The sequence below is a fragment of the Cebus imitator genome, unplaced genomic scaffold (genome assembly GCF_001604975.1).
Source record: "Cebus imitator isolate Cc_AM_T3 unplaced genomic scaffold, Cebus_imitator-1.0 Scaffold857, whole genome shotgun sequence".
NCBI classification, from domain to species: Eukaryota; Metazoa; Chordata; class Mammalia; order Primates; family Cebidae; genus Cebus; species Cebus imitator.
This window is the reverse complement of record NW_016108172.1, coordinates 236,989-243,172: the sequence shown is the minus strand read 5'-3', so window position 1 is coordinate 243,172 and position 6,184 is coordinate 236,989.

The following is a 6,184-nucleotide window of genomic DNA, read 5'->3' as shown; positions in this document are numbered from 1 at the left end:
TCCCCATCTGTTTCTTCCTTCCACAAAGGGACTTTCAGATTTTCTTTTACTAACAAAGCTCTAACCATGATTTTGTTATACAAAATCAAGAGCCGTAATGTGGAGTACCACAGTTCTAACTCAATAAAGATGAATACTCAACATCTGGCGAGCAGTATGTGCCTGACAGTGTTCCAAGTGGGCTATGCTCATTTAGCCCTTAGAAACAATCTCACAGATTTTAGAGAAGACATTCAGATGGAGAAGGTAAGTTATCTCTCCAAGGTCACATGACTCTCAGGCTGGGGCCATTATTTAATCCCAGGTAGTATGAATTCCCCAATTCCTCAAGTGTGATTATCAGAAAGTGTATTGTTTCATGTTAACAGTGCTATAAAGAAATACCTGAGGTTGGGTAATTTGTAAAGGAAAGAACTTTAATTGACTCACATTCCACATGTTTCTGAGGCTTCAGAAAACTTACAATCATAGCAGAAAGGGAAGCAGTTACTTCTTACATGGCAGCAGGCCACAGAGTGTGTGTAAAGGAGCAACTGTCAAACACATATAAAACCATCAGAACTCAGGAGAACTGACTATCACAAGAACAGCATGGGGGAAACTGCCCCCATGATCTAATTACCTCCCACTGAGTCCCTCCCTCAACATGTGGGGATTATGGGGATTACAATTCAAGATGAGATTTGGGTGAGGACATGACCAAACCATATCAAAAAGTACAGGTAGAAGTCAAGCTTGGAGGGGAAGGACATTATAGATTGCCATATTTTTTTAAAAACAACCTTTTTTTTATGTGGATTTTTAAATGCTCCTCTTCATTCAACATTGATTAAGCCCCTTCTGCATGCCAGGCACTGTATCTGTGAAACAGTCCCAAATCTCAATGAGTGTAGGCAGATACACAAAGGCTTAAGGAGTTCCCATTTTCTGGTATCAAACTGCTGGACAGTGTATGAACCTGAGATATAAACCCATCTCTATTCGACCCCAAATTTGATGCTGGGGTGGTTTTAATTTTATTCTGAAAATTTGAGTCATTGAATCATACAAAGATGAGGAATCTCTGTCAGATATGTGTGTAGTGGTTTGTATAATAAGGAAGGACTGAAGAAAGCAACAAGGCCAATCAAGAGACTATCTAAAGGAAGACTAATGCTAAACGCAGTGGCAGTGACAAAAGTGGGGGGAAGAGTCGTGATCATTTGGGAGACAGAATAGGAAGTACTTGGTCATGAGATGTGAAAGTGGGGAAGTAGAAGGAAAAACAGGGTTGCTCAGGCTCTGCTGGGGAAGATTAGGTGCACAGTTGTGACTTTCTCCTGGCAGAGAATGTAGGAAGATAAATAGGTAAGGAGGAAAATGTCATTTTTTACTCTCAGTGTCATATTAAAATGGAACTCTCTGGTCAAAGTTGAATGTAATCTCTCTAGGCTAAGACTATTTGTGACATCCCTACCTATGTTTTCAAAAATAACATACATACTAAATCAAACCATTAGGAGTAACTGGGAAAATGTCCTATAATTTACATGCTAAGAATATCACCATTTTCCATTTACTACTTTCGTGGAGTAACTTTGAATCTATGATTATAGCAAATGAGGGATCTTACATAAAATAAAGCTAACATTTTAAATTTAAAATTCTATTGTCCTCAGAGAATAGAGAAAGCAACTGAAGCTATGGGTATGGAAGTGATTACCTTGAAAAGTTGTGTATAGTAAGGAGAACAGGAATGAAAGAAGACCTGGAGAATAGTGTGATTTACAAGGCATTAAGTAAAGCTTGCAAAAGGGAGCACTCAGAGTCAAGAGACCAACGTATGAATCAGGAACAGCTGCTTCTTTGGGTCATTAGAAAGGAGATGATGTCTGATTTTATTTCTGAAATAGCAGCACCTAGCACACTGCCTGGTCAATAGCTACTCAGTAAGTATTATCCCAATTCACTGAGTCAAATTTTGCTAAGAGGGCATGAAAGCCATTTATGCCATAGCACAAATCAGCTGTGGCAACTTAGTGATTGGACTTGTGCATATGAGTGAGTGAGCTGGATGTCAGGCAGTGGGTAAAGTAGTGAACTGGAGGTGAGAAAACAATAACACAAACTTAGGGCTTCTCTTCCCAAGTATTCGGCTGAGAAGAGAGATGTAGTAGTAGTTAAAGGGAGATACGTGGTAAAGAAAGCCTTTTATTCCAAGATTCAACAAAAGTGTGAGTATACATCCATGTTAAAGGGGAAGAGCCAACAGAAAAAAAACACATTTTTGAGGTTAGAGATTAGCTTCAGAGTCCTACAAAATCAAGAAGGGAGAAAGGGCCATGTGACTCCAGAGATACTTCTGGTAGAGGAATGATTTAGGAGGCTATCTTTTGATGACCTTTATTTTAAAAGACTTTTCAAAGAAAAAAACTGTGGGGAAAAAGATATTATGTATACAAAAGTCTACACTTCTTGATACAACTAACAACCAAAAAAAAAGCTTGATACACGAATGGCTTCCCTGAAAGAGTGTAACTTGAAAAGCAATTCGAGCAAAAACCACGGAGTTCATTTATAAATAGGTATATCCAGAAAGTAAAAGATGGGCTTAATTTTTCCCACAAAGAGTTAAAAGGAATAACAACTTTAGGGGAAGAGGAAAAAATAATTAAGAAGAAAATTATATGCAATTGTAAAATGTATGAATATTTACAAACTCTAACATAAGTAATTACAAAAAGGACCAGAAGAATCATTATCATATGAAGCAAAGGGTCATTTCAAACACATGGGGGAGGATGATTCCTACTGAATTCCATTGAAAATATTTCAACAAAGTTTGAGAACAAAAATAGGTGATATGTTGAAATTTAAGAAAACACAATGGAATAAAAAAGAAGTCAATAAAGCTTAGTTTCAGTAACCAATATCAAGTACAATCCTCAGGACCTATTGGCTATAAACTGTGCTAATAGAGTCTGAAGACCTAGAAATATCATTAGATACCATTTTGGATAATTCTTGTAGACTTGAGATGATGCCTATTTAAAGTTACAAAATAGTGCCTGCTTTTAACAGCAGACACATCCAAAAACAGATACACATGACTTTAAATATGGAAGAATTTTGAACTTTCTAAACAGGAAAAATATTGGGAAGCAGTTATGAAAATAGATTTTAAAACATTTTGAATGAAGGGAATATTGAAGTAAATTAAGAAAAAATCCTAGCCTCCCATGACATTGGCAAGTCTGAGAGAGCAAAGAGACACAAATTAGAGTAGTGCGATTTGAATTAATCAGGACTTTGATTCCGTGAAATGAGCTGAGACCTTGTTTGTTTATGACTCTAGGCTAAACTAATACATCCGTTCATTCAATACCCATTTAATACCTGAGCCCTTAGCAAACATACTGCACACCGTGTACAAGTGCTGGGATATTGCTTGGACCAACATAAACAAGGTTCTTATTCTTGTGAAATTTATCTCCAGTAAGGGAGTTAACAGACTGTGCTGCCCATCACCCTGCATTACCTAGAATGACTATTGATCTCCAGCTATTAGATCTTCATTCCAGACTACTATAATGAAAATGAGGGAGAAAAGGAGGAAGGCTTTTTAGAAAGTACTCATAGCGCAGTGCTCAAATTATTAGCTTAAAACTTAGTGACATGGCCATACCTAGCTGCAGGGGAGGTTCAAAAGACATAATCATATAGGTAGGGTAATTAATACAGAAGAAACAATTGAATATGCAAAGGAAAGTAGCATGGTACTCCATAATCGCTAAAGAAAGATTAGAAAAGTTTCAGCTTAAAGCAAGTATAATCCTATGGCAAAGTAGACCTTTTCTCCACCAGACTTGCTGTGTTGTCCAGTTAAATAAAATGTCTTTTTTATCACAGAAACAGGGCACAGAAACTGGTGTTCCTTGGCCCTGAACCCCATCATGCAGTATGCAGGTACACACCAGTCCTGAGCAAATACCACAAAATTGAGGCCTCAGGCCCTGGAGTGTGCTCATCAGCTCTGCTTTCAGAAAACATTAAGGTACTTTTGGCAAGTCTGCAGACTTCATGCAGAAAAACAAAAACAAGTGATAAACACACACACACCCCCCCATAGTGACTAAAAGGATCTCCCTCCAGGGCATTTGCAGAGAGGGGAGCAGAAAACATCCCAGGGGCCTTTCATGGCTACTTCCTTGAGCCCCTTTTCAGACAGTGCTATCTAGACCTGTCTCAGCCCAAGCACCAACACCTTGATATACAGAAACTGTCTTAGTTACCTGAAATTCTCCATCAACAAACTGATCTCTTCTATTTATCATGGACAGGAATGTCCTCAAGCATTGCCCTCATTGGCAGGGGTGCAGTAGGGTAGTTTCTTAAAAAGTCAGGCCTCTGCCTACCACCTAGAAAACCTGGAAATTTCCATCTATGCCACAATGTCCAAATCACTGGCTACTGCTACAATGTATGGCAGATTAGACCATCTATCCAATAGATCTGGGTTGCTATTCCATTGAATGAAATGGTTTTTCTATTACAGGGTCAGGATAAGGGAGCAAAAGGGTCTTACAACTGAACTCCAGTGTGTAGTCTGCACAGACACTAATCTTGTGCAAATATGATACAGTGAGGCACCAGGACCCTTAAGCCAGCTGAATGCATTGAGTTTGAGGAAATAGTGAGATACATTCAGTGAAAGAGTGGGCTGCATGCTGAAAGAAATCAAGCCAAGGAAACACACACCACTCTGACACTGACACACACACACACACACACACACACACACAGACACTGTAGTGGCCCATAGCTCCTCTCACCAGGAACATGCAGACAAAAGAGTAGAAACCCTCTGAGGGGTCCATCACTATACTTTCTGGAGCCTCTTTTATCAGATGACCGGTCCCAGGACAGCACTGTATTATCTTGGTCCAGTCCAAACTGCCATCACCCTGTGATGTGGGAGCTGGCCTCCTAACCAGAACCTCTCTGTCAGACAAATTTCTCTTTATAAAATGGTGAAGAGGAACCTTCAGACAGTGTCCTGATCAGGATGGATGGAGAGGGGGGTTTCCTAGAAAGTCAGGCAGGGCAGGGATGAAGCCCTCTAGGTATGCTGTGGGCTTCTGATATGAAGGCAGGTAAGACTGGATAGGTTTGGGGGTTAATCAGAGGATGGACTGGGTGTGCTGAAGAACTCCAGTTGGGAATGTTCTGTTGCCATAACAGAGTACTTGAACCTAGGTAATTTATAAAGAACAGAAATGTATTCTCTCACAGCTCTGCAGGCTTGTTAGTCCAAAATCAAGAGGCCTCTGGAGAGGACATTCTTACTACATCCTCATATGGAAGATGCTGAAAGGGTGAGAGGATGGATATGATGTGCTCACATGACAGCAGAGTGACAAAGAGTAAACACAATTCTTCAAGCCTTCTTTATACTTATGTAAGATGTAACTTTTTTTAATGTATATAAAAAATAACATCCCCCTCATCTACTACAGGGTAGTAGATACCACCCACATATGGGACATGCAGAATAGATAAATAATTTAGTCTCTCCTTTATTAGTTTTCCTTTTTGACCTAAACACCTCCATTGGGCTGCAGCTCCCAACACTGCTGTGTTAAGGATTAGAGTTCCAACACATACGTTTTGAAGGATACGTCAAGATCATAGAAATTGTAAACCAAAGAGTATTCAAGCCAGGTCTCAATCAATGTAAAAGTTTATTTTGCCAAGGTTAAGAACATGCCCAGAAGAAATAAACACAGAATCACAGAAACAGTCTGTGGCCTGAGATTTTCTCCGAAGGTGATTTTGAGAGCTTCAATATTTAAAAAGAAAAAGTGTGGCAGTGTGATGCCTCCGGCTTTGTTCTTTTTGTTTAGAATTGTCTTGGCTATGCAGGATCTTTTGTGATTCCATATGAAGTTTAAAGTGATTTTTTCCAGCTCTGTGAAGAAGGTCATTGGTAGCTTGATGGGGATAGTATTCAATCTATAGATTACTTTGGGCAGTATGGCCATTTTTACAATATTGATTCTTGCTAACCATGAGCATGGACTATTTCTCCATCTGTTTGTGACCTCTCTTATTTTGTCGAGCAGTGGTCTGCAGTTCTCCTTGAAAAGGTCCTTTACATCCTTTTCTAGTTGTATTCCTAGGTATTTTATTCTCTTTGTAGCAATTG